General features: G+C 43.8%; 1 protein-coding gene and 1 pseudogene across 1 annotated transcript in view; both read left to right on the plus strand.

Annotated features, from left to right (window-relative positions):
• The first annotated feature begins 5,355 nt into the window (after window positions 1–5,355).
• LOC135527275 (tyrosine-protein kinase ITK/TSK-like) lies at window positions 5,356–23,616 on the plus strand (annotated as a pseudogene).
• Window positions 23,617–24,836: 1,220 nt separating this feature from the next.
• Window positions 24,837–27,101, plus strand: part of LOC135526644 (cytoplasmic FMR1-interacting protein 2) — a 45,494-nt gene continuing 43,229 nt past the window's right edge. Inside the window, exon 1 of the mRNA XM_064955161.1 lies at window positions 24,837–24,986. The gene's annotated coding sequence lies outside the window, so the exon portion shown is untranslated. The remainder of the gene's footprint in view (window positions 24,987–27,101) is intronic.

Here is a 27,101-nt window from a genome sequence, read left to right on the forward strand (position 1 = left end):
TGTTCAGCACTTTTGAAATGTACAGCGACAGAATTCAGAATATGGGCCAGTCTTACAATATTCTCCCTTATACACCAAGTCAGAACTGTAGGACAAGTAAAGGGGGCATATAAGCAGACAATGAAATCTCTTACAAAATGTAATGATTACATTTCTTTAAAACAGGCTATAGGTTACATGTGCACCACCAAATCAGAAAAGTAGGCTAAGTTATGAGGGGGAAAGGGACCAAATTATTATGGTGATGCACATGGGCTACTAACAGCTTACTCAACAACATACATTTTCTGGATTTATGGAGCTTTCCAGACAATTGGGAATTTGTTTTAAAAAAAACAAGGTTGAATCATGACGTCAGTGATCTTCAGGTTGGAGCTTGAGAAAGAGGCCAGAGATCCTGACTTGGAAATGCTGGATGACCGTTCTAAATGTATTTTCCCTGTCAGAGCTCATTTTTTCCACTTAAACTCAGACTTGGACCACACACCCACTCCACTGAATAGCAGGCTAGTGATGGCTTTGCAACACTTGCAGTTAGTCCTGATTCCTTCCAAACCACTCATTGTTGAATTAGTAATATCTAACTTGTTGGGTAATGTTTATGTCCAACTTAACAAAACACTGAGCCAATCACAGCTCAACTAGAGAACATTACATACCCCTACGCTCCGTATTTTCCGCTGGCTGCCCCACCACCACAGAAAACACTGAGCTAGCCTGAAATGCCTGCATTTTGGAACTGCCTTACTCAAGAAAGCAAAAACAGAGACCATGTTTGTATTCTGCTTTATTAACTCAATGATTATTTGTTTTTACATTATTTGCAAACTGATATGTGACACGTATTAATGCCAAAATTACATGCAAAACCGGCAACCCAAAAATATATATATTTCTTTAGCTAAACAGGTGGGGCTCGAAACAGATGGGGCTCTGATATATAGACCAATGATAGATGATAGATGAGTTTATTAGTCAGATGCACAGGGTCGCAGATGTAATCGCAGGGTGCAATGAAATTCATATCCGCCGAGCTCCAACAGTGTGGGTAGGAAGTCTGAAGGGCATGAGGGGGACAGGTTGACCAGGTGGCTGCCTAGTAGCTTTTCAGCAGCCTGATGGTCTGGGGGTAGAAGCTATTGGCCAGTCTGACTGTTTTTGCCATGATGCTCCTATACTGCCTGCGTCTGAGTGATGGAAGCAAGGAGAAGAGACCATGACTCAAGTGGCTGAGGTCCTTGATTATGTTCTTGCCTTCCTGCGTGTTGTAGGTGTCCTGGAGGGCAGGCATTGAGCATCCAATGGTGCATTCGGCTGAGCGTACCACCCTCTGTCGAGCCTTGTGGTCAGTGGTGGTGGAGTTGCCATACCAGACCATGATGCAGCCCGACAGTATGCTCTCAATGGTGTTACTGTAGAACACCGCGAAGAGGCTTCCCGAGTGGCGCAGTGGTCTAGGGCACTATCTGTGCCACTAGAGATCCTGGTTTAAGTCCAGGCTCTGTCACAGCCAGCCGCGACCGGGTGCCCCATGGAGCGGCGCACAATTGGCCCAGCGTCGTCCTGGTTAGGGAAAGGGTTTGGCCGGCAGGGATGTTCTTGTCCCATCGAGTCACTAGCGACTCCTGTGGTGGGCTGGGCTCAATGCACGCTGACATGGTCGTCAGGCACACAGTATTTCCTCTGACACATTGGTGAGGCTGGTTTCCGGGTTAAGCGAGCAGTGTGTCAAGAAGCAGTGCCGCTTGTCAGGTTCGTGTTTTGGAGGATGCATCGCTCTCCACCTTCGCCTCTCCCGAGTCTGTACAGGAGTTTCAGTGATGGGACTGTAACTACCAATTGGATAGCACGAAATTGGGAAGCAAAAGGGGTAAAAAAAAGAATATTATAATATTAAATATATATGAAAAAAAGCTACAAACCAAATAAAACAATGGAACAAAAAATTGGAAATAGAAAGAAGAAGAAAAAAGGGCCCTAGGGAACATGTCAAATTTCTTCAGGTTGAAGAATTGCTGCCGTGCCTTCTTCACCTCAGTGTCTGTGTGATTTTACCATTTCAGATCATCGGAGATTTGTATACCTTAGGAACTTGGTGTTTTTCACCGTCTCCGCAACAGCCCTGTTGATGAGGATGGGAGCGTGGTGTTGTGTCTTTGGCTATGCCGGATTAATTGATAAAACATTCTATTCTATAAAATAATGTCTCCGTAATTAATATTACCTGATTGAGCTAATCATGTAAATGTAATTAACTAGAGAGTCGGGCACCACAAAATAATATTTATAGAGCTGGTATCTTCCAAATAAACTCTTAAAGACCTAGTAATATTTTACATCAATAGCAATCAATATCAATCGTCATCTTACTTTAGTCTCATCATCTGAAAGTTGTAAATTCTTGGTTATCTGCAAGAACCCTGGCTAACAAGTTGAATCAGCAATACAAAATGGGGTTTAATTATTTATTTACTAAATACCTAACTAATCACACAGAATTACACATATACATAATTAAATCATAACTTGATTACAAATTGCGTCATAAAGGAAAACGTCCCTAGGAGGTGGAACAGATATGACAGCTGGTTACACAAAGAAAAAGAGGCTGTGTTGAGTGAAAGAGCGGGAGACTGAGGAACAAAGGGAGAAGCTGTGTTATCGTAAATACAGTATCTGATGCATTCTAAATTACTGCCCATTTGGAAAAGGAAAATGCAATAAATATTTACTCTGAGCTGCGCTTCAGTAGGTTGGTGGTAGATGGAAGGCCGTGTTGCCAAACCGAGTCCTCTGTCCTTTGAAGAATGTCTCTGGTTGTCTATTGGATAAGTTGTAGTAACGTCGTTGGGTGATAGACTGGATACTCTGTCTGTTCCTTCCTAACCCTCGTTGCTCCATCTGCTGTTGCTAACTAAACGGCTAGGAGGTATCACTTCTGTAGTGAATATGATTTTGAATGGTCATCCAACTCGGAATTCCAAGTCAGGAACTCGGGCATCTTTCTAGAGTTCCGACTTCCCAGTTGTCTTGAAAGCACTGACTTTGAGAAGGGATTGCATGACGATTAGCTTAGCAACCGCGTGATGCAGCATGACAATGCAAACTCGATTGGTCAACAGTCTGCTGGGTGGGGTCTTATGTTATACTCCATTGCCCAATTGGATTCCTGTCTCCTCCTTTCTCTAATATCTCTGAGCTGATCTCTGAGTCGGTATGTACTCTCTGGGTTCTTTGGGATGCCCCCCCCCCTGTAAAATGGTTCATGTAAGGGTTAAGGTTAGGGGTGGTGTTAGGGTTACCCACTGGCCACACACCTGGTTGAATCAACGTTGTTTCCACATCATTTCAATTATATTATGTTGAACAAACATGAAAAGGAATTGACTTCTGTGCCCAGTGAGTTGTGTAGGGACGTCCCAAAGCTCTTTTTAGTTTTTATGAACTTTGTGTTTGTGGTAACTAGTGGAAACCACCATCTTCTCCTACTGCCGGCCACTTGGCTTCCTCTCATCACCACATTTGGTGGTGAATGGAAATGCCAACCCGAAGCTTCAGATGTATACATCCGGTGAAACGTCTGGCTCATTGTTCTATCTGGCTTAACAAGGCAACACTTTTTTCCTTTTTTTTTAGCTGAACAGGTGCCCTGAATGATGGGTCGCCACTGCTGCAGACGAACTGCACTTAGTTTTATTTGACCTGTTTTCTATTGATTTGTCTTTGCATATGTCCATAAAAATTATGCAGATTCAGCCTGTGGTAATTTGTTGAATAGACCATGTCTGGAATGCTGTTTAACCAATCAGCATTCAGGATTAGACACACCCCTTATATGAATCTCTATATCAAATAATTTCTGGTTAACAATGAAAGACATCTTCCAGAACTTTGGTGACTCCTAAAACCTCCTGCTTTGGGCTGGATGTGTCAATGTGCAATTCATACATGCATAAACAACAAGCATTTTTACTGTCTTACTGCAATTAGCCACAAAATCCCTAGCTCAAAACAATTTCCTGAACCAGCCCCTAGTAATTTGAGTTCATCCAATGAGCTTCAGCTTCTCGCCATATGAGTGACAGCTAGCAAGAGGCACATCATGTACACACAGTAATTTTTCTGGACCACTTTTGTCTTGTGAGTGCTACTTGCAGAATTACTGGCGAAAATGTATGCAAAAAAATAAATGGTCAAAAATAAATAAAAATAGCTTCTCAGCGAAGAGCAATTTCTCAAGCAATAATTCTAATTCTGCGTCGGTGTGGTCTGAGTGGGGAGGGCAAAACTAGCTGTTGTAGGCAAAGAGGTTTGGGACTTTCTTTCTTATTGGTCTATTAACTTATTTTCTGTCTGGTGACATCACCAGGCAGGCCAAAACTCCATCCCACCCAAACAAGCTTAAATATCAGGTGGTCTCTTCAAACGGCACTTACACTAAAGGGGCATTATCAAAATGTTCACAATTTCACAGTATTATTCCAACCTCATGGTGGGGAAATATATATAAAACACTGGGCCTTTAATCAGGCATCTCCTTTATTTAGTCAGTTACCTGTACTGTTTATTGTGTGTATATGGAGGTAACTGCCAAAATAAAGGAAACACCAACGTGAAGTGTCTTAATAGGGTGTTGGACCACCACAAGCCAGAACACCTTCAATGCACCGTGGCATAGATTCTACTAGTATCTGGAACTCTATTGGAGGGATGTGATGTCATTCTTCCACAAGAAGTTCCATTATTTGGTGTTTGGTTGATGGTGGTGGAAAACGCTGTTTCAGATGTGGCTCTAAGAATCTCCTATAAGTGTGGTGAGATTTGGTGACTGAGAGGGCCATGGTATAAGGTTTACATCATTTTCATGCTCATAAACCCATACAGTGACCACTCCTGTCCTGTGGATGGGGGTATTGTCACCTTATGGGAGCATAGCCATGGTTGTCAAAATAATGGACTGCCCAGCATTTTCATACATGACTCTAAGCATGAGGGTATGCTAATTGCTTAATTAACTCAAGAACCACACTGGTGTAGAAGCAATATACTTTGTATCACTCATTTACTCAAATGTTTTCATTAGTTTGGCAGTTTTGAGTTTTGTAAGTGTGTTCAGCCTCATTTCTGGGGAGAGAGCTGCTCAGGCCCTGTGGTTCTGTGCACCCATGCAGTTTGTGATGTTTTGACTTGTGTGGGGGGTGTGTGTGTGTGTGCATCTTAGTCTGAGTGTGTATCTTTGCAGAATGAGTTTGTATGTGTCTGAGTTGGTCTCTTTCTATCTGTCATGCTCAAGGAAGTGGTTTACCTATGTCTACACCGGAAACTCACACGACACTAACTCCCAACACTCTTTTCCTTCTCTTCACTCCTCCATAGGTGTTCAGTCTAACTCTACAGCCCACCTCGCTGTCTCTCTCTCCCTGTCTCTCAGTGTTAGCCAGGTATCTGTGTTCACTATGCTCCCCACAGTAATCTTGAAGGGGACTCTCATCAAGAAACCTCAACAGAAGCGAAGGACGTCGCCCTGCAATTACAAGGAAAGATTATTTGTCTTGGACACCCAGGACCTGATTTATTCTGAACAGCGCCCTGGGGCATGTACAATATTTATTGATAAATTGTGTGGTTTGTTTGTTTAATAATTGCTGGCAAGAATTACATTTAGTTGAAATTATTTCACATTTTTACAGTTCAGCAGTGTAATTTTTTTAATCAGATATTGATTTATGAAGGAATATGACTTTTACATGACAGTTGCTTTATGGAGGTTGTATTGTTTGATGTGCAAATGGAAAGTTGTGAAGATGTTAATAGAAAACTGTATTCATCTTTAGAAAAAGCCCAGCCAGAAAGGCTGCATTGAGCACTCCAAGATCAAGTGTGTGGAGATAGTGTGCAGTGAAGTCCCAATCCCCTACAGCAACAAGTACCCCTTCCAGGTAAGACCACTGGAAAGCTAATGACTGGAATGCTAATTACTGACCATTGGGAACACTTTACAATGATGTTCATTTATAAATAAGCCATGACACAGTTTTTTCAAATATGCATAAATGTCTCAACAGGTGGTCCACGACAACTGTTACCTATACAGTGGGGCAAAAAAGTATTTAGTCAGCCACCAATTGTGCAAGTTCTCCCACTTAAAAAGATGAGAGAGGCCTGTAATTTTCATCATAGGTACACTTCAACCTTCAACTATGACAGACAAAATGAGAAAAGAAATCCAGAAAATCACATTGTAGGATTTTTTATGAATTTATTTGCAAATTATGGTGGAAAATAAGTATTTTGTCACCGACAAACAAGCAAGATTTCTGGCTCTCACAGACCTGTAACTTCTTCTTTAAGATGCTCCTCTGTCCTCCACTCGTTACCTGTATTAATGGCACCTGTTTGAACTTGTTATCAGTATAAAATACACCTGTTCACAACCTCAAACAGTCACACTCCAAACTCCACTATGGCCAAGACCAAAGAGCTGTCAAAGGACACCAGAAACAAAATTGTAGACCTGCACCAGGCTGAGAAGACTGAATCTGCAATAGGTAAACAGCTTGGTTTGAAGAAATCAACTGTGGGAGCAATTATTAGGAAATGGAAGACATACAAGACCACTGATAATCTCCCTCGATCTGGGGCTCCACGCAAGATCTCACCCCGTGGGGTCCAAATGATCACAAGAACGGTCAGCAAAAATCCCAGAACCACACGGGGGGACCTAGTGAATTACCTGCAGAGAGCTGGGACCAAAGTAACACAGCCTACCATCAGTAACACACTACGCCGCCAGGGACTCAAATCCTGCAGTGCCAGACGTGTCCCCCTGCTTAAGCCAGTACATGTCCAGGCCCGTCTGAAGTTTGCTAGAGAGCATTTGGATGATCCAGAAGAAGATTGGGAGAATGTCATATGGTCAGATGAAACCAAAATAGAACTTTTTGGTAAAAACTCAACTCGTCGTGTTTGGAGGACAAAGAATGTTGAGTTGCATCCAAAGAACACCATATATACTGTGAAGCATGGGGGTGGAAACATCATGCTTTGGGGCTGTTTTTCTGCAAAGGTACCAGGACGACTGATCCGTGTAAAGGAAAGAATGAATGGGGCCATGTATCGTGAGATTTTGAGTGAAAACCTCCTTCCATCAGCAAGTGCATTGAAGATGAAACGTGGCTGGGTCTTTCAGCATGACAATGATCCCAAACACACCACCCGGGCAACGAAGGAGTTGCTTCGTAAGAAGCATTTTAAGGTCCTGGAGTGGCTTAGCCAGTCTCCAGATCTCAACCCCATAGAAAATCTTTGGAGGGAGTCGAAAGTCCGTGTTGCCCAGCAACAGCCTCAAAACATCACTGCTCTAGAGGAGATCTGCATGGAGGAATGGGCCAAAATACCAGCAACAGTGTGTGAAAACCTTGTGAGGACTTACAGAAAATGTTTGACCTCTGTCATTGCCAACAAAGGGTATATAACAAAGTATTGAGATAAACTTTTGTTATTGACCAAATACTTATTTTCCACCATAATTTGCAAATACATTCATTAAAAATCATACAATGTGATTTTCTGGATTTTTTTTCTCTCATTTTGTCTGTCATCGTTTAAATGTACCTATGATGAAAATTACAGGCCTCTCTCATCTTTTTAAGTGGGAGAACTTGCACAATTGGTGGCTGGCTAAATACTTTTTTGCCCCACTGTACATCTTCGCCCCAGACAACGACTGTCGTCAGAATGGGTCCGAGCTCTGAAGAAAGGTGAGCAGCAGTTATGGATGACAACACGTTTAACGTTAAACCCATAATACAAATACTACACAGAATCTCTCAGAGCTGAGTCTTCTCATATATACCATAATATATATACCATAACATATATACCATACGACAGCAAAATCAACACATAACATTAAGAGTATTATCAACATTATATTATAAGCTCTATGACACATTTGAGCCTCCATGTCTTGCGCTCTATTTAATTTCTCTCTTGCCATGAAGAGACCAAGTGCAACGCATTACTCCTGAAGTATTACCCCAACTTCTGGATGGAGGGGAGTTGGAGGTGCTGTTACCAGACAGAGAAGATGGCTACGGGGTGATAGGAGTATGACCCTATGGGATACGGTACAGCTTCCACACCACAGTATAATAATACTATTTTATTTGAAGAACACATTTCCCACACACAATGTCTATAATATGCATTATTATATGATTATGCTTATGATTATGATTATTGTTATGCCTTGCATACAAACCATTTATAGTCCCTTTGAAAAGTATATCATGATAGCTGCCTATAATGTAAATTTACCCCCCTAGACCTTATTGATGCACTGGCGCGTCAATCTAAGTAACATAAATAATTCCCCATCAAAATCTGTCAGTTTAAGTTAGAGATCTCTGTTTATTCTGCGTGAGCTGCGTCTCAATCCACCACATCCGCCTTTGTCGCCCTTCCGCATCTGCGGTGGAAAATGGCAGAGCAACAGCGCTGTTTGTCAGACCCGAAAATCGGTCTTCTCACGATAACGTCTGTAGCATTCGAATGGTTTAGCCTAAAAACGAATATGACCACTCTATAGAAAAGGGCCTCGTCTAAAGGTAATCCATACAAATGAATGGAAGTATGGAGGTAGTTTTGTGCCAGGAAAATTAAATGTGTAAAAAATATATACACTACCAGTCAAAAGTGTGGACACACCTACTCATTAAAAAGGGGTTTTCTTTATTTTTTTATTTTCTACAATGTAAAATAAAAGTGAAGACAAATCAAAATATATTTGAGATTCTTCAAAGTAGCCACCCTTTGCCTTGATGACAGCTTTGTACACTCTTGGCACTCTCTCACCCAGCTTCACCTGGAATGATTTTCCAAAAGTCTTGAAGGAGTTCCGACATATGTTGAGCACTTTTTGGCTGCTTTTCCGTCACTTTGCGTTCTAACTCATCCCAAAACCACCTCAATTGGGTTGAGGTTGGGAGATTGTGGAGGCCAAATCATCTGATGCAGCACTACATAACTTTCCTTCTTGGTCAAATAGCCCCTACACAGCCTGGAGGTGATGAGCACAAAACAGATGGGAAGGCATATCACTGCATAATTCTGTGGTTGCCATGCTGGTTAAGTGTGCCTTGAATTCTAAATAAATCACAGACAGTGTCACCAGCAAAGCACCCCCACACCACCACTACTCTTTTTCCATGCTTCACGGTGGGAACCACACATGCGGAGAACATCCATTCACCTACTCTGCGTCTCACAAAGACATGGCGGTTGGAACCAAAAATCTCACATTTGGACTCATCAGACCAAAGGACAGATTTCCAATGGTCTAATGTCCATTGCTCATGTTTCTTTGCCCAAACATGTCTCTTCTTCTTATTTGTGTCCTTTAGTAGTGGTTACTTTGCAGCAATTCGACCATGAAGGTCTGATTCACGTAGTCTCTTCTGAACAGTTGATGTTAAGATGTGCCTGTTACCTGAACTCTGTGAAGCATTTATTTGGGCTACAATTTCTGAGGCTGGTAACTCTAATGAACTTATCCTCTGCAGCAGAGGTAACTCTGGGTCTTCCTTTCCTGTGGCAGTCCTCATGAGAGCCAGTTTCATCACAGCACTTGAAGTTCTTGAAATTTTCCTCATTTAATGAACTTCATGTCTTAAAGTAATGATGGACTGTCCTTTCTCTTTGACCAAATAGGGCTAACTTCTGTATACCACCCCTACCTTGTCACAACACAATTGATTGGCTCAAACACATTAAGAAGGAAAGAAATTCCACAAAGACATTTTTACAAGGCACCTGAAATTAAATGCATTCCAGGTGACTACCTCATGAAGCTGGTTGAGAGAATGTCAAGAGTGTGCAAAGCTGTCATCAACGCAAAGGGTGGCTACAGAGGAATCTGGTACTTTCCAGGTGTATGGTACTGTATATGTATTTCCTGAGCTTTCTTATATCTCCTAGGACATACACTTTAAAACCTGTCGTGTGTCTGACTGATTACATTTTGACCTGCTATTTTATCAAATTGATTACCTAACGTCTAATTAATTACATGATTTAATTAAATCAAATCGAATCAAATCAAATGTATTTATATAGCCCTTCGTACATCAGCTGATATCTCAATGTGCTGTCCAGAGAACCATCCTAAAACCCCAAACAGCAAGCAATGCAGGTGTTGAAGCACGTTGGCTAGGAAAAACTCTCTAGAAAGGCCAAAACCTAGGAAGAAACCTTGAGAGGAACGAGGCTATGAGGGGTGGCCAGTCCTCTTCTGGCTGTGCCGGGTGGAGATTATAACAGAACATGGCCAAGATGTTCAAATGTTCATAAATGACCAGCATGGTCAAATAATAGGTCTGGGACAGGTAGCACGTCCAGTGAACAGGTCAGGATTCCATAACCGCAGGTAGAACAGTTGAAACTGGAGCAGCAGCACGGCCAGGTGGACTGTGGACAGCAAGGAGTGTCGTGGCAGAATCAGAATTAGTTGGGTAACATAGATAAGATGTTTTATTTTCATAATATGCTTGTGAGATACTTGACATTTAGAATGTATTTTGTTGTACTATAGTGTTGGCCGTTTGCAGTTATCTGTTCTCTGTCAGGGTTCAGTTACTTGGGCCACAGAAAGGGGAGAGGTCAAGCTTGTCTTCATATGTAAATTTATCTTTTAAACCATGCGAAGGGACGATTGAAGGGACGATTGAGGGGGAAACCGAATTATCTCTCTCTCACAATGTCTGTGTGCCAGTCACTCCCTACTTTTCCCATCTGGGAGAGGAGGATGGCAGTGTCTGGAACCATTCTATGTTCCCTCTGAGGTTTCCCTTATCTTGACCTAGAGGCTCACTCTCCTCTCCGTGAGCTTGTCCAGGATGGATTGTATTTGGGATGGGAGTGTCTAAAATGACAATTGATATATACCATTGGGTGAGGTAATGTCTTGGTACTATTTTTTAACCAAGAACGAGATAAGAGCTTCGTTTAGGAGCCCAAACTGAATTTATAGCTAAATACTGTCTGGCGATGGGATACTCCTCTCTCTCAAGTAAAATCTTTCTTTGTATAGTGTTCTTAAGATCTGTTATTTGTCATGTCGACTAGTGGGGTGTGTCTTTGCTATAAAGGATCTCAGTTGCAATGTGTAAGGACTCTCAGAGAATTTATAGACACTGAATTGATCTGAGAGTCACAGGGTTGTGATGGATCTCATATAATTAAAGATGGACTTTATGATAATTCTGACTTGTGTGTGGTTTGCTCTCATGATTTGGTAATACAGGAAATTTCCACTACAGGAGTCATTATGCCAGGTAGTCCTGAGGCATGGTCCTAGGGCTCAGCTCCGAGAGAGAGAAAGAAAGAGAGAAAGAGAGAATCAGAGAGAGCATACTTAAATTCACACAGGACACCGGATAAGACAGGAGAAGTATTCCAGATATAACAAACTGACCCTAGCCCCCCGACACATAAACTACTACAGCATAAATACTGGAGGCTGAGACAGGAGGGGTCAGGAGACACCGTGGCCCCATCTGATGATACCCCCAGGCAGGGCCAAACAGGAAGGATATAACCCCACCCACTTTGCCAAAGCACAGCCCCCACATCACTAGAAGGATATTGGGGGGGGGGGCAGCCCAGACAGGACCATGGTAACAAACCATGCAACAATTAAACCATTAATAACCTGGGGCACCACGGAAGCATTAATTTATATAGAGAGGTTTTCTCCTGAATCCACTCTCTTAAAGATCTTAAAATCGTTTATATCATTAGCGGTCAAATATTAATCGTCACCTCGATCGGTCTCATTCTGATTGTCATAAGTACTTGCTTATCTGCATGAACCCTAGCTAATAAGTTGAATCAGCAACACACAAATTGGCTTAATTATTTATTTGCTCAATACCTAAATAATCACACAGTGTCAGGATTTGGCCAGGGTTGTTCCGGGTTTTTGTCAGTAGATGTCCCCATTGTGCTTTTTGTCCCTGTGTCTTTCCCTTGATCCCCATTATTGTTTGCACCTGTGTCTCGTTTCCCCTGATTGTATTTAAACCCTTTGTTTCCCTCAGTTCTGTGCTCTGTGTTTGTATGTTAGCACCCTGCCCTAGTGTTCTGTGTGCTCTTGTCGATTCCGGGTGACGTTCTTGTGGTATTCTGTTTTTTGTTTTTGTTTATTTTTGGTGAGTTTCTTTTGAGTTCTTTTGTGTTTTACCTACCACCTTTTGGATTTGCCATTTTTGTATTTTAGGATTTTTTCTTTATTAAATACACCGTCTTAAGTACTGCTGTGTCTGCCTCATCTCCTGGGTTCTGCTGTCTATTCGTGGCTCAGTTGGTTAAGTGACTGTTTCTCACTCCGGAGACCCAGGTTCGAAACCGGGTCCTGACAGAAACACAGAGCCAAAAATGAACCCAGAGGCAGCCAGTTCCCAGGACCTTTTTGCCACGCTGTCCCACCACCAGGAGACTGTCCAACGCCACGAAGCCGCCCTGGTTCAGCAAGAGGCCTTAATGGCTAGACATTCTCATCTTCTGTCGGAGATGCTGACTTCCATTAAGCAAATATCTGATCGACCTGACCCGAGTTCCCGAGTGTTACCATGACCTCAAACTGGTGTTTAGCAAACAGAGGGCCACCATGCTACCACCCCATAGATCTTACGATTGCCCCATCGACCTGTTTCCGGGCACTTGCCCCCCCAGGGGTCGGATCTTTTCCCTATCTCCACCCGAACGAGCTGCTATGGATACCTACATCAAGGACTCTCTGGAAGCAGGCCTCATGCGTCCATCAACCTCCCGGCGGGAGCAGGGTTTTTCTTTGTGGCCAAGAAAGACGGTGGGTTACGTCCTTGCATCGACTACCGGGGACTCAATGACATAACCGTCCGTAACCGTTACCCGCTACCCCTTATGGCCACAGCCTTCGAGCTGCTCCAGGAAGCAGTTGTTTTCACTAAGCTTGACCTGCGGAACGCATACCATCTTGTGCGGATCAGACCTGGTGACGAGTGGAAGACCGCTTTCAACACGCCTACTGGTCACTATGAATACTTGGTGATGCCCTTCGGCCTGACCAACGCCCCAGCGGTGTTCCAAGCGCTCATAAACGATGTGCTTAGGGATATGCTTAACATATTTGTGTTCGTTTACTTGGATGACATCCTCATCTTTTCGAGCTCCCTTCAAGAACACACTAAGCATGTCAGACAAGTACTCAAACGCCTCCTGGACAGCCATCTGTACGTTAAGTCGGAAAAATGTGAATTCCATTCATCCCGAGTACAATTCCTGGGATTTGTAGTGGAACCCGGTCGAATCCAAATGGACCCTAGGAATGTAGGGGCGGTAGCGGATTGGCCCACCCCCAAATCCGTTAAGGATGTTCAGCGTTTCCTGGGCTTCACAAACTTTTACCGCAAGTTCATCAAGAACTTCAGTTTGGTGGCAGCTCCTCTCTCAGCTTTAACCAAAGGTGGCAATGCAAGGTTTTTTGGGGAAGAGAAGCTGAGACTGCCTTCCAAGGACTCAAGCAGCGCATCCTCTCTGCTCCCATCCTGATACTACCGACTACGGATGAACCATTTGTGGTGGAGGTAGACGCATCAGAGGTTGGTGTTGGAGCTGTCCTGTCTCAGAGGGGTGAAGACAAGAAGCTTCATCCGTGCGCTTTCTTCTCACACCGGCTTACCCCGACTGAGAGGAACTACGATGTGGGGGATCGTGAACTCCTAGCGGTTAAGATGGCATTGAAGGAATGGAGACACTGGCTCGAGGGGGCTTCTCACCCGTTTCAAGTGCTTACGGACCACAAAAATCTGGAGTATATCCAGCAGGCGAAGCGATTGAACTCTAGACAAGCTAGATGGTCTCTTTTCTTCAATCGATTCCAGTTTATCCTCACCTATCGGCCCGGGTCGAAGAATCTCAAGCCGGATGCCCTGTCCCGAGTCTACGCTCCTGCCATTCGAGATGACACGGACATGCCTGTCCTTCCTGCTGCTAAGATTGTGGCTCCGATCTCGTGGCAAGTTGAGGATACCGTGAGACGTGCTCAAGCTAGCGAACCGGACCCTAAAGGAGGCCCTGCCAATCGGTTGTTTGTCCCCAAGGCAGTGAGGACTCAGGTCCTTCTGTGGGGGCACTCCTCTCGCCTCACCTGTCATCCGGGCGTAGGTCGCACCTTGGAGTTCATCCAGCGTAAGTTCTGGTGGCCTACCATAAGAGAAGACGTTGCCACTTTCGTCAATGCCTGCCCCGTGTGCTGCCAGGGAAAATCTTCTCACCTCCGCCCTCAAGGACTCCTTCATCCTTTACCTGTTCCCCACAGACCCTGGTCCCATATCTCATTGGACTTTATTACTGGACTTCCTCCATCCCATGGCAATACTACTATCCTAGTCATAATCGACAGGTTTTCTAAGGCGGCCAGGTTCGTCCCTCTGACTAAGTTACCTTCTGCCAAGGAAACGGCTGAGTTGGTAATTAATCATGTGTTCCGAGTCTTCGGCATTCCTCAAGATGTGGTTTCTGACAGAGGTCCCCAGTTCCCCTCAAGGTTTTGGAAGGCCTTCTGCCAACTCATGGGGGCTTCTGCCAGTCTATCTTCAGGGTATCATCCGGAGTCCAACGGCCAAACAGAGAGGATGAATCAAGAGCTGGAAACCACCCTCCGATGTATGACTCGTGACAACCCGTCCACATGGTCATCCTTTATTGTTTGGGCCGAATACGCGCACAACACCTTGCGCTCCTCCTCCACTGGTATGTCCCCGCACGAGTGTCAGTTTGGCTATGCTCCTCCATTGTTCCCGGACCAGGAGGCAGAAGTCAGAGTGCCTTCAGCCTTGAGGTTCGTCAGACGCTGTCGGCTTATGTGGAGGAAGACCCGTCTTAATCTGATGCGTTCCTCACAGAGGTATCAACAACAAGCCAACAGACGTCGCCGTCCCGGGCCTACCCTGCGCCCCGGCCAGAGAGTCTGGCTTTCCACAAGAGACTTACCTCTACGGGTGGAGTCTCGCAAGCTGTCCCAAAATACATCGGTCCCTTCAAGGTTGCCAGGAGAGTTAACCCAGTTTCTTATCGCCTACACTTACCCAGATCCCTTAAGATTAATCCCACATTTCACGTGTCATTGTTAAAACCTGTTGTTTTTTCCCCTTGTCCCGGCAGACAGACCTCCCCCTCCGCCTCGTGTCATTGGAGGCCAGCCGGCTTATACCGTCCACCGGATACTGGATTCCCGCCGGGTGCAGCGGTCCTGGCAGTATCTGGTGGACTGGGAAGGCTACGGTCCTGAGGAGCGCTCCTGGGTTCCTGCCAAAGACATCCTGGACCCTGACCTCATTCGTCAGTTCAGGGTCCTCCACCCTGAGAGAGCTGGTAGGAACGTCAGGAGCCGTTCCTAGGGGGGATTCTGTCAGGATTTGGCCAGGGTTGTTCCGGGTTTTTGTCAGTAGATGTCCCCATTGTGCTTTTTGTCCCTGTGTCTTTCCCTTGATCCCCATTATTGTTTGCACCTGTGTCTCGTTTCCCCTGATTGTATTTAAACCCTTTGTTTCCCTCAGTTCTGTGCTCTGTGTTTGTATGTTAGCACCCTGCCCTAGTGTTCTGTGTGCTCTTGTCGATTCCGGGTGACGTTCTTGTGGTATTCTGTTTTTTGTTTTTGTTTATTTTTGGTGAGTTTCTTTTGAGTTCTTTTGTGTTTTACCTACCACCTTTTGGATTTGCCATTTTTGTATTTTAGGATTTTTTCTTTATTAAATACACCGTCTTAAGTACTGCTGTGTCTGCCTCATCTTCTGGGTTCTGCTGTCTATTCGTGGCTCAGTTGGTTAAGTGACTGTTTCTCACTCCGGAGACCCAGGTTCAAAACCGGGTCCTGACACACAGAATTACATATATGTACACACAGGATAAATCACACATGGATTACTAATCATGTCATGGAAAGCCCCTAGTAGGCGAACCCAATATGACGGCTGGTTACACAAAGGAAGGGGGTTGGGTTTGAATGAAAGAGCAGGAAGACTGAGGGACAAAGTTTGGGTCTCTATCAGACCTTGAGAAGCTATGCTACCGTAAATACAGAATGTTATGCATTCTAATAACCGCACATTCGGAAAAGGAATATGCAAGATACTGTATATATATTTACTCTGAGCTGCGCTTCGATAGACGGGTCGAAGATGGAAGACTGGTTTACCCAGCAGAGATCGCCATTGTCCTTTGAAGAATCTTTCTGGTCGTAGTGTTGTAGAGCGGATACGTTAAAGTTCCCTGTCGTTCTTCTGAGATTGTCTGTCCTTTCCTAGGCCACGTACGTTTACAGCTGCAGCTGAGAACTCTACGTCTAGGAAGTTCATACCAAGTTGCCATAATCAGCTTGCGCTGTATTCTGGCTGGTCTGGTCAAAATTCACCATTCCACCGTGGTGATCATCACCTCCACGTTGTAATTCGCCATTTTAAACGTTAGTACAGCAGTCTTAACATTTCTGGAACTAAATGTTAATTTCGTTAGGTTGTAGTTGAAATTAGCCCTTTTAAACGTATTGGACATCCTCATGTCATCTGGAACTAACAGGCTTCTGTACTGGGGCAAAGAAGGGCGTGTTTCATAGTTCTCCACCCATGTCTGTTCACTTGGGCGGGGCCACTGAGTGAGCATAGTTTACTTATGAAAACAATTCTCTCATTTAGAAGCTAAAATTACATGAAATCTTTTCACAAATAGTTTCATATTTAAACATTTCAGTTGCACAACAATTCAATGGGAATCTGATAACTAGAATGTGCAGACTTTCCAATGTATAAATTATGTCGTCCTATCATCAGACATAATGTCCCAGACAACAACTGATCTGACATCATATTCTTTAAGTACCAAAGGACACTTTCAACTGGTTGAGAAATGGAAATATTGTTCCATTCCCCAACCTTTTGATGTGACCACACTCTCTCCATGTTAACAAAGGGCTTTCCAAGAATCCATTCTGTAGAGTGGAGAGAGAAGGGGGAAAGGTATTTACGGGAGTCATAAACCTCACCCAACAAGGCAACATCATTACAAACCTTATTCCTTATTCTTCTTTTTTGCCATTCATGAATGTGTTATTCAATACGTTTTTATATGGACTATAGTAGTAAATGCCAAATTCAATATTTTATCACATATATATACAGTGCCTTGCGAAAGTATTCGGCCCCCTTGAACTTTGCGACCTTGTGCCACATTTCAGGCTTCAAACATAAAGATATAAAACTGTATTTTTTTGTGAAGAATCAACAACAAGTGGGACACAATCATGAAGTGGAACGACATTTATTGGATATTTCAAACTTTTTTAACAAATCAAAAACTGAAAAATTGGGCGTGCAAAATTATTCAGCCCCTTTACTTTCAGTGCAGCAAACTCTCTCCAGAAGTTCAGTGAGGATCTCTGAATGATCCAATGTTGACCTAAATGACTAATGATGATAAATACAATCCACCTGTGTGTAATCAAGTCTCCGTATAAATGCACCTGCACTGTGATAGTCTCAGAGGTCCGTTAAAAGCGCAGAGAGCATCATGAAGAACAAGGAACACACCAGGCAGGTCCGAGATACTGTTGTGAAGAAGTTTAAAGCCGGATTTGGATACAAAAAGATTTCCCAAGCTTTAAACATCCCAAGGAGCACTGTGCAAGCGATAATATTGAAATGGAAGGAGTATCAGACCACTGCAAATCTACCAAGACCTGGCCATCCCTCTAAACTTTCAGCTCATACAAGGAGAAGACTGATCAGAGATGCAGCCAAGAGGCCCATGATCACTCTGGATGAACTGCAGAGATCTACAGCTGAGGTGGGAGACTCTGTCCATAGGACAACAATCAGTCGTATATTACACATCTGGCCTTTATGGAAGAGTGGCAAGAAGAAAGCCATTTCTTAAAGATATCCATAAAAAGTGTTGTTTAATGTTTGCCACAAGCCACCTGGGAGACACACCAAACATGTGGAAGAAGGTGCTCTGGTCAGATGAAACCAAAATTGAACTTTTTGGTAACAATGCAAAACGTTATGTTTGGCGTAAAAGCAACACAGATCATCACCTTGAACACACCATCCCCACTGTCAAACATGGTGGTGGCAGCATCATGGTTTGGGCCTGCTTTTCTTCAGCAGGGAGAGGGAAGGTGGCTAAAATTGATGGGAAGATGGATGGAGCCAAATACAGGACCATTCTGGAAGAAAACCTGATGGAGTCTGCAAAAGACCTGAGACTGGGACGGAGATTTGTCTTCCAACAAGACAATGATCCAAAACATAAAGCAAAATCTACAATGGAATGGTTCAAAAATCAACATATTCAGGTGTTAGAATGGCCAAGTCAAAGTCCAGACCTGAATCCAATCGAGAATCTGTGGAAAGAACTGAAAACTGCTGTTCACAAATGCTCTCCATCCAACCTCACTGAGCTCAAGCTGTTTTGCAAGGAGGAATGGGAAAAAATTTCAGTCTCTCGATGTGCAAAACTGATAGAGACCTACCCCAAGCGACTTACAGCTGTAATCGCAGCAAAAGGTGACGCTTAAGGGGGGTGAATAATTTTGCACGCCCAATTTTTCAGTTTTTGATTTGTTAAAAAAGTTTGAAATATCCAATAAATGTCGTTCCACTTCATGATTGTGTCCCACATGTTGTTGATTCTTCACAAAAAAATACAGTTTTATATCTTTATGTTTGAAGCCTGAAATGTGGCAAAAGGTCGCAAAGTTCAAGGGGGCCGAATACTTTCGCAAGGCACTGTATATCAAATACGATTTTCCTGACTATTTATAAAGTATAGAATAACAATTGTACCCTGTTCAGCCTTTTATTTAAGACATCTTATTGGTTTTCTTTGTTTCTAATTCACATTCTTTTTTTTCAGATGGTACAACAAAGACATAACGAGAGGGAGAGCTGAGGAACTTCTGATGACAACAACGCCGACCATCTTCAACTTGGTATTAAACTGTACTACGGAAGAAAGAGGAAAGACACGTTGGGCTTGATTCAATCAAAAAGCAGGGTGATCAGAATTACAACCAGACAAAACTGAAACTAGAGAGAAAGCATGTTTTTGTAATCCCTAAAAAAGCTATATATGCACACCACACACACACACACCGCACGCACGCACGTGCATGCGCACGCACACACACACACACACACAGAGTGAAACATGACATTTGAAACTGAGGTGCAGTTTACTCAGGTCCAGGATTTCCTGTTGTAAATATGTCATGCTGGATTTTACAGACAGATGAGACATTGTGCATGGTGACAGTGGAAGGGTTGTGTAGTGTGACAGTGGAAGGGGAGGGTTGTGTAGTGTGACAGTGGAAAGGGAGGGTTGTGTAGTGTGAGTGGGAGGGGAGGGTTGTGTAGTGTGACGGTGGGAGTGGGAGGGTTGTGTAGGGTGACAGTTTGAGGGTTGTGTAGTGTGACAGTTTGAGGGTTGTGTAGTGTGACAGTGGGAGAGGAGGGTTGTGTAGTGTGACAGTGGGAGAGGAGGGTTGTGTAGTGTGACGGGAGTGGGAGGGTTGTGTAGTGTGACAGTTTGAGGGTTGTATAGTGTGACAGTGGAAAGGGAGGGTTGTGAAGTGTGACAGTGAGAGGGGAGGGTTGTGTAGGGTGACAGTGGGGGGAGGGTTGTGTAGTGTGACAGTGGGGGAGAGAGGGTTGTGTAGTGTGACCGTGGGAGGGAGGGTTGTGTAGTTTGACAGTGGGAGGGAAGGTTGTGTAGTGTGACAGTGGGAGGGGAGGGTTGTGTAGTTTGACAGTGAAAGGGGAGGGTTGTATGGTGTGACAGTGGGAGGGAGGGTTGTGTAGTGTGGCAGTGGGGGAGAGAGGGTTGTGTAGTGTGACCGTGGGAGGGAGGGTTGTGTACTGTGACAGTGGAAGGGAGGGATGTGTAGTGTGACAGTGGGGGGGGGGGGGGGGTTGTATAGTGTGACAGTGGGAGTGTTATGCAACTTATCCAACTTATCCAGTTGCGGCATCGAACATGTCACCCTCCCTAATTTATTGTTAAAACGAGAGGCTGTCTGGATCTTTAATTTAAAGACCCTTGCGCCCTTCGGTCTCAACGTAGACTTTGATCTGAAGCCATTCTTGTGATTATTGTGACTTTGCCATTGTAATTGTGTGTAAACTTGTATAGTCAAATTAATCTATGATCGTATGCTATCCATTTGTTTGTATGCTGTTCTTTGTATGACATTTTAATATTTGATTATTAACCAATGATATTAGGCCACTCCTGGCCATGATTACAGACACCTGTGTCCTTTGACACTATATAAACGAGTCATCCCGCAGTGTTTGTGATTATACCCTGATGAAGACAGCTTGGCTGTCGAAACGTTGGTATTAAATTTTTGCATCTGAGCTCCAAGAGTGAGCGGCTCTCTTTTATTTTTATTTTCAAGTGTTATGTAGTGTGACAGTGGGAGGGAGGGTTGTGTAGTGTGACAGTGGGAGGGAGGGTTGTGTAGTGTGACAGTGGGAGGGAGGGTTGTGTAGTGTGTGGGAGGGAGGGTTGTGTAGTGTGACAGTGGGAGGGAGGGTTGTGTAGTGTGACAGTGGGAGGGAGGGTTGTGTAGTGTGACGGTGGGAGTGGGAGTGTTATGTAGTGTGACGGTGGGAGTGGGAGGGTTGTGTAGTGTGACGGTGGGAGGGAGGGTTGTGTAGTGTGACGGTGGGAGGGAGGGTTGTGTAGTGTGACAGTGGGAGTGTTATGTAGTGTGACGGTGGGAGGGAGGGTTGTGTACTGTGACAGTGGGAGTGGGAGGGTTGTGTAGTGTGACGGTGGGAGGGAGGGTTGTGTAGTGTGACGGTGGGAGGGTAGAGTGGGTGTTGTGTATTTCAAGCTCTTCTCCTTTGGGGAGTCTCACTGTGTTATCATGTCAAGCCTTATTCCCATAAATTGAGATTGTAAAGGCAATTTCCACATCACTCAAGTATGGTATGACAACAAATTCAACCTAATGGACTCAACAAACACAATTATGATTCATCCTACTGAAATGAAATGTTGTGTTTGTTTTTGCAGGGTAAGGAAGGAGCTTTTGTGGTGCGAGACTCCAGGCATGCAGGCGTCTACACTATGTCTGTCTTCACTAAAGCCCCAGGGTAACTACTGCATGTTTCAGCCATGTCACTCAGCTTCAATAACAGTCAGTTCAAGGGGCAATCAGCTATTGGTATTGGGACATCCCTAGCTCTGTCTATGAATTTGAAAGTGGTTACATGTCTCCAGCCCCATCCCTCAGCTTTTTACCAAAACAGTGGTGGGTTGTCTGTTTGTTTGAACTGCATATACATGGCATAGTGACATGATGATGAACCACGTTCAGATCCAACGGGCAGAAGAACCCGCGGGTGAAGCACTACCAGATCAGACAGTCAGAGGCAGAGGAGACGTCCACGTTTTACCTGGCAGAGAAATACCTGTTCAGCACCATTCCTGAGCTCATCCAGTGCCACCAACACAACGCTGCAGGTATTTACGTTATCATTGGCTCACCTGAGCTACCGAATACATCTGTTTACAGCCAGGCCAGTGTGACCTATTTGGACATGCACCACAAAACTGTGTTTGTTAGTCCGTTGAGATATAGGCATCTTCAGGGGTCATGTAAGGTTTCACCAGCACACGTGGATCTCCCACAGTAGAGAGGGAGATGGGAGAGGAGCGTTAATGTAATTTGAAATGGTTCTATACGTTCTATGGTCCCGATGTTCTTCCCTTAGTATAGCGTGGAATCGTTTCCTTGCATCAACATTCTACAGAGGAAACTGCCTGTAAAATAATAGTTCATGAGTTCTATTGTTGAGGCAGAATAGCCTAATCCCTCTACATTATCTAACTCCCAGTATATGCAAATATAGTTTTGTTGTTTCATCTTGACATTCAACCTGTGCGTGTGCATGTGCGCATGTGCAAGTTCAGCAGCAAGTCTGACGTCTGGTCCTTTGGTAGGTTTATTCATCCTCTCTGAGAGAGTCTGGGCCTTTGGTAGGTTTATTCATCCTCTCTGAGAGAGTCTGGTCCTTTGGTGGGTTTATTTGTTTCTCTGTGAGACTGTTGTCAGACACTGAGCTTCTTCAAATTCTAAACCGTTATCATATTAGAGGTATGATGAATGAATGTTGAATCTCCTCTCCTCCCCTTCTCCCCACTCTTCTCCTCCTGCCCTCCCCTTCTCCCCACTCCTCTCTCCTCCCCTCCTCCTCCCCTCTACTCCCCCTTCTTGCCTCTCCTCTCCTCCAGGTGTGTTTATGTGGGAGGTGTATACTGAGGGGCGTCTGCCCTATGAGAACCGGTCTTGAGGTGGTGGAGGGCGTGAATGCAGGTCTGAGGCTGCTAAAACCCAGACAGGCCCCAGGGGCTGTGCACCTCCTCATGGAGTGGTGCTGGAAGGAGGTGGGTGGGAAGGACCTACCTGTTTCACACCTGTAGCTTACTGACTCACCTGTTCTGTTAGTGTAGTGCGGGTGGGTGTAGTGTAGTGTAGGTGGGTGTAGTTGGGTGGGTGTGTGTGGGTTGGTGTAGTGTGGGTGGGTGTGGTTGTAGTGTGGGTGGGTGTGTGTAGTGTGGGTGGGTGTAGTTGGGTGGGTGGGTGGGTGGGTGTAGTTGGGTGGGTGGGTGGGTGTAGTTGGGTGGGTGGGTGGGTGTAGTTGGGCGGGTGAGTGTGGTTGAGTGTAGGTGTAGTTGTGGGTGTTTAGTTGGGGGGGGTGTATGTAGTTGGTGGGTGCGTGTGGGTGGGTTGAAGATGAGTTGATTATTTGAATCAGTGCTAGGTTAAAAATGAAATTTGTACCCCTTGGGGTCTGCAGGACCAAGTTTGGGAAATATTGCAGTAGACAGACTCACCTTTACCTTAGTGATTCAGCTTGGCAGGTTGGTTCACCTGTACCTTACTGATTCAGCTTGGCAGGTTGGTTCACCTGTACCTTACTGATTCAGCTTGGCAGGTTGGTTCACCTGTACCTTACTGATTCAGCTTGGCAGGTTGGTTCACCTGTACCTTACTGATTCAGCTTGGCAGGTTGGTTCACCTGTACCTTACTGATTCAGCTTGGCAGGTTGGTTCACCTGTACCTTACTGATTCAGCTTGGCAGGTTGGTTCACATGTACCTTACTGATTCAGCTTGGCAGGTTGGTTCACCTGTACCTTACTGATTCAGCTTGGCAGGTTGGTTCACCTGTACCTTACTGATTCAGCTTGGCAGGTTGGTTCACCTGTACCTTACTGATTCAGCTTGGCAGGTTGGTTCACCTGTACCTTACTGATTCAGCTTGGCAGGTTGGTTCACCTGTACCTTACATAATGTCTTGTGATTGATCTGTCTTTTCCTGTGTAGAAACCAGACGACCGTCCTTCCTTTGCTCTCCTGCTGCACGAGCTGGCCTCACTCTCAGACCCCTGAGCCTGAACAAACAAGCTTTTCAGCCAAACCTGGTGTGCTAACCAGCTATCCGCGGTGAATCATGCCAGAATAATTTTGCTCAACCAAACTGAAGATACTGTATGAAATATACTTCGCTAGCTGTGTTTATGTTATTTATTAATTTCCTTCAAGTTTCTATTTATTTTGTAGCAAATCATATTTTTATAAAATGTAGAAATCTACTTCTCTTGTGTCTTGATACATTTTTTCTGTCTATTGTGTTAAATAGTTGTTTCATAAGCTTACTTTAGTTTGATTTTACTGTCTGTTGCTCAAAGTCTGACCATCAGAGGGCACCCACAACCCATTTACCCATGATGTCATAATGCAGGCTATTCCCATCATCTACAGACTTTCTAATGTACTAGGATCTCTGTATAGCAGGCTACTGCAGTCCTAATACCAAATATCCACAATGCATAATACTCATTACAGTTCACTTGTCTATACAGTAACTGTAGTAGTCTAACTGTAGGTGGTTTTAATGTATCCAGTGTTCTCACGCAGACACACAAACACACTGCCCTGATAAAGTATGAACTGAGTCTGGGGGTTCCAGACAGCCCTACAAGCCTGCTCTGGTTGCTGTGACAACGAGGTCTGACTGGATACAAGAACTGGCATAGTAATACCCTGTCAGGCAGAAAGTACACATAGAATTACAGGTATGATCTCTGTGGGAGTATGGATGTATCTAGATGAATATAATAGATAGAGATATATCGACATACAGGAGTAGATAGATATAGATAACTCCATACAGTAGGGTACCTATGCAGTTTTAGGGCTATTCCATTAAATCTCTATACAATCCATTGTAAGGTGACTGAATGAAATACTCAAAATATTGAGTTTTCTTCTAAAAACACCTGTGCCTCTATGGCATACTAGGCCTATACAGTTATGTCAAGGACTGGACGCTGTATCCTGTGTAGTTGATGTGATCAAAGTTCAGTTTGACACCATCTGTCCTGGAAACCGGGTCATTGACTTGCCTGTGCTGTGCATGGTAAGTAAGTAATATCCTGCAATATCCAATCAAATGGAAATGGGGAAGAATGTGAAGCACGTTTCAATGTTGTCCTAATGGCTATGATATCATTTCAAGGGGAATAGTTTGTAGAGAATAGCGATAGATAGGTGACATTGCAAATGCATTGTTTCATTTTGACGATACAATAGCCTCATTACAAGGTAGAGTGTTGGTCTGTGCAACAACATTGGCCATATTCAGCACCACAGTTCCATCATCCCGCCTGTGTGTGAGTAACTGTCTCTTTAAGGAAATGCACTTGCAGCCATTTTCTGCTCTTTGTGTGGGGTGGATTATAACGGATAGGCGCTGAGAGAATCGAGATCATCAGTCGGAGAAAAGGCCAGCAAAAACGTCAGTAAAACATTGGATTTTCGTCGCGGAGTTAGACATTGTCCGCCAAAATTTTCCTGGACGGACATGCAAGTTGCAGGTAAGTGCAAAATGTAACGGAATATGCTGCCAGCACACGGCAAATATGTGCGGGTAGCCTACGCTCGCTTCTCGACGGGAGGCTGCGATGGATGTTGAGAACCTGCGGTGTGTTTCCCATCTCTTGCATGGTGCACCATCATTTTACCATTGGAAGCAATTAATGTCTTTTTATTTTTTACATTGAAAACAAACGCATCGGATTCGATCATTCATTTTTGCGACCGTTTGCCTCTTCACTTATTCCGTGATGTGAATGAACCCCCCCGTTATTTCAGGCAGTGTATTGATAGCGTCATACTACGAGAGATGGGTGGGGTGGCAGAGGCTATAAGAAAAAATGCGTTTTCTTAATTTTTACATGAAAATACTATGGGAGATATGAATATCACACAATACATTTGATTGTCTTAAAACATACAACATTTATACAATTGTTATTTTATAGGTAAATGTTCCAATAGATATTGGCTACAGCTAGTGGAGGTTAGCTATTTAACGTGTGCTCTACCCGTAGACTAAATTCCTTATAGTTTAGATTTTTTTAAATCATACACTGAACAAAAATATCAACGCAATATGTAAAGTGCTGGTCCCATGAGCTGAAATAAAAGATCCCAGTAATGTACCATATACACAAAAAGCTTATTTCTCTCAGATTTTGTGCACATTTTTTACATCCCTGTTAGTGCTAATTTTATCCTTTGTCAATATAATCCATCCACCTGACAGGTGTGGCACATCAAGAAGCTGATTAAACAGCATGATCATTACACAGGTGCACCTTGTGCTGGGGACAAATAAAGGCCACTAAAATTTGCTGTTTTGTCACACTACACAATGCACAGATGTCTCAAGTTTTGAGGGCGCATGCAATTGGCTTGCTGACTGCAGGAATGTCCACCAGAGCTGTTGCCAGAGAATGTAATGATAAGTTGTCTATCATAAACCACCTCCAACATCGTTTTAAAGGGGGGGGGGGGGTAATAAAGCCCTTTTGTGGGGAAAACCTCATTCTGATTGGCTGGGCCTGGCTCCCAAGTGGGTGGGCCTACACCCTTCCAGGCCCACCCATGGCTGTGTCCCTGCCCAGTCATGTGAAATGTATTTCTATTGACTGATTTCCTTATGTGAACTGTAACTCAGCATAGTATTTGAAATTGTTGCACGTTGCGTTTACATTTTTGTTCAGTATATTTTCTAATAGGACTTTTAAGTGGGCTATCAGCAATTTGTTAGAATATTTTTGTTAAGCATCACCTCCTTGACAAATGGCAGGTTTACAATGTAGACAAATGTTCATTGTACGATGCGTCCTTCCAACCCAGGCCCATGATGCTGTTCTAGCCAAATGCACGGATGGCAGGTTCACCGTCTTCCATTATGTAGCCTATCAATTCTCTAACCTCAAATTAATGTTTTTTCCCCCACCTCTCAAATAATTAATAACCATTTTACTTTGTTTGACTGTAATACTTGAAAGATTTGTTTATTTGGGTCCCCATTAACTTTTGCAGAAGCAGCAGCTACTTTTTCTGGGGTCCACAAAAAACACAAAACATGACAAGTAACAAAACACTGATAGACAAGGACAGTCACACACATTTGAAATGCAATGACTAACAAGACAACTGTTTGAGCTGAATGTTATTTGATTGTCTACATAATCTATATTTTTTTGACAATATTACCAGACATGAATCAAGATGGGACAAGACCAGAGCCTGAACAACTAGTACAGTTGATTTTCTTGTGTCAAAAATGCAGAGCATATTTTTATGTAAGATCTTTACCTCTCCCCATCTTCACAACAACTTTGTCATTATGACTTGACCATAATAAATGACCATCCAATGTTATACCTAGAAGTTTAGCTCAACTTTATCAATGGTCACACCCTTTATATACAACTCCAGTTTAGGTTTTAGAGAATGTTTTGAACCAAATACAATGCATTTAGTTTTAAATGTATTTAATACCAGTTTATTATTAATCACCTTCGAATACTGACTGTAGCTCCTTATTTAGAATTTCAGTGAGCTCACTGGCTTTGGGTGCTGGCATGTAGAATATGGATTGATCCATGTACATAGATATTCTACCTTTGTGTAAGACC

Source organism: Oncorhynchus masou, chromosome 32, assembly GCF_036934945.1.
Source record: "Oncorhynchus masou masou isolate Uvic2021 chromosome 32, UVic_Omas_1.1, whole genome shotgun sequence".
Lineage (NCBI taxonomy): Eukaryota > Metazoa > Chordata > Actinopteri > Salmoniformes > Salmonidae > Oncorhynchus > Oncorhynchus masou.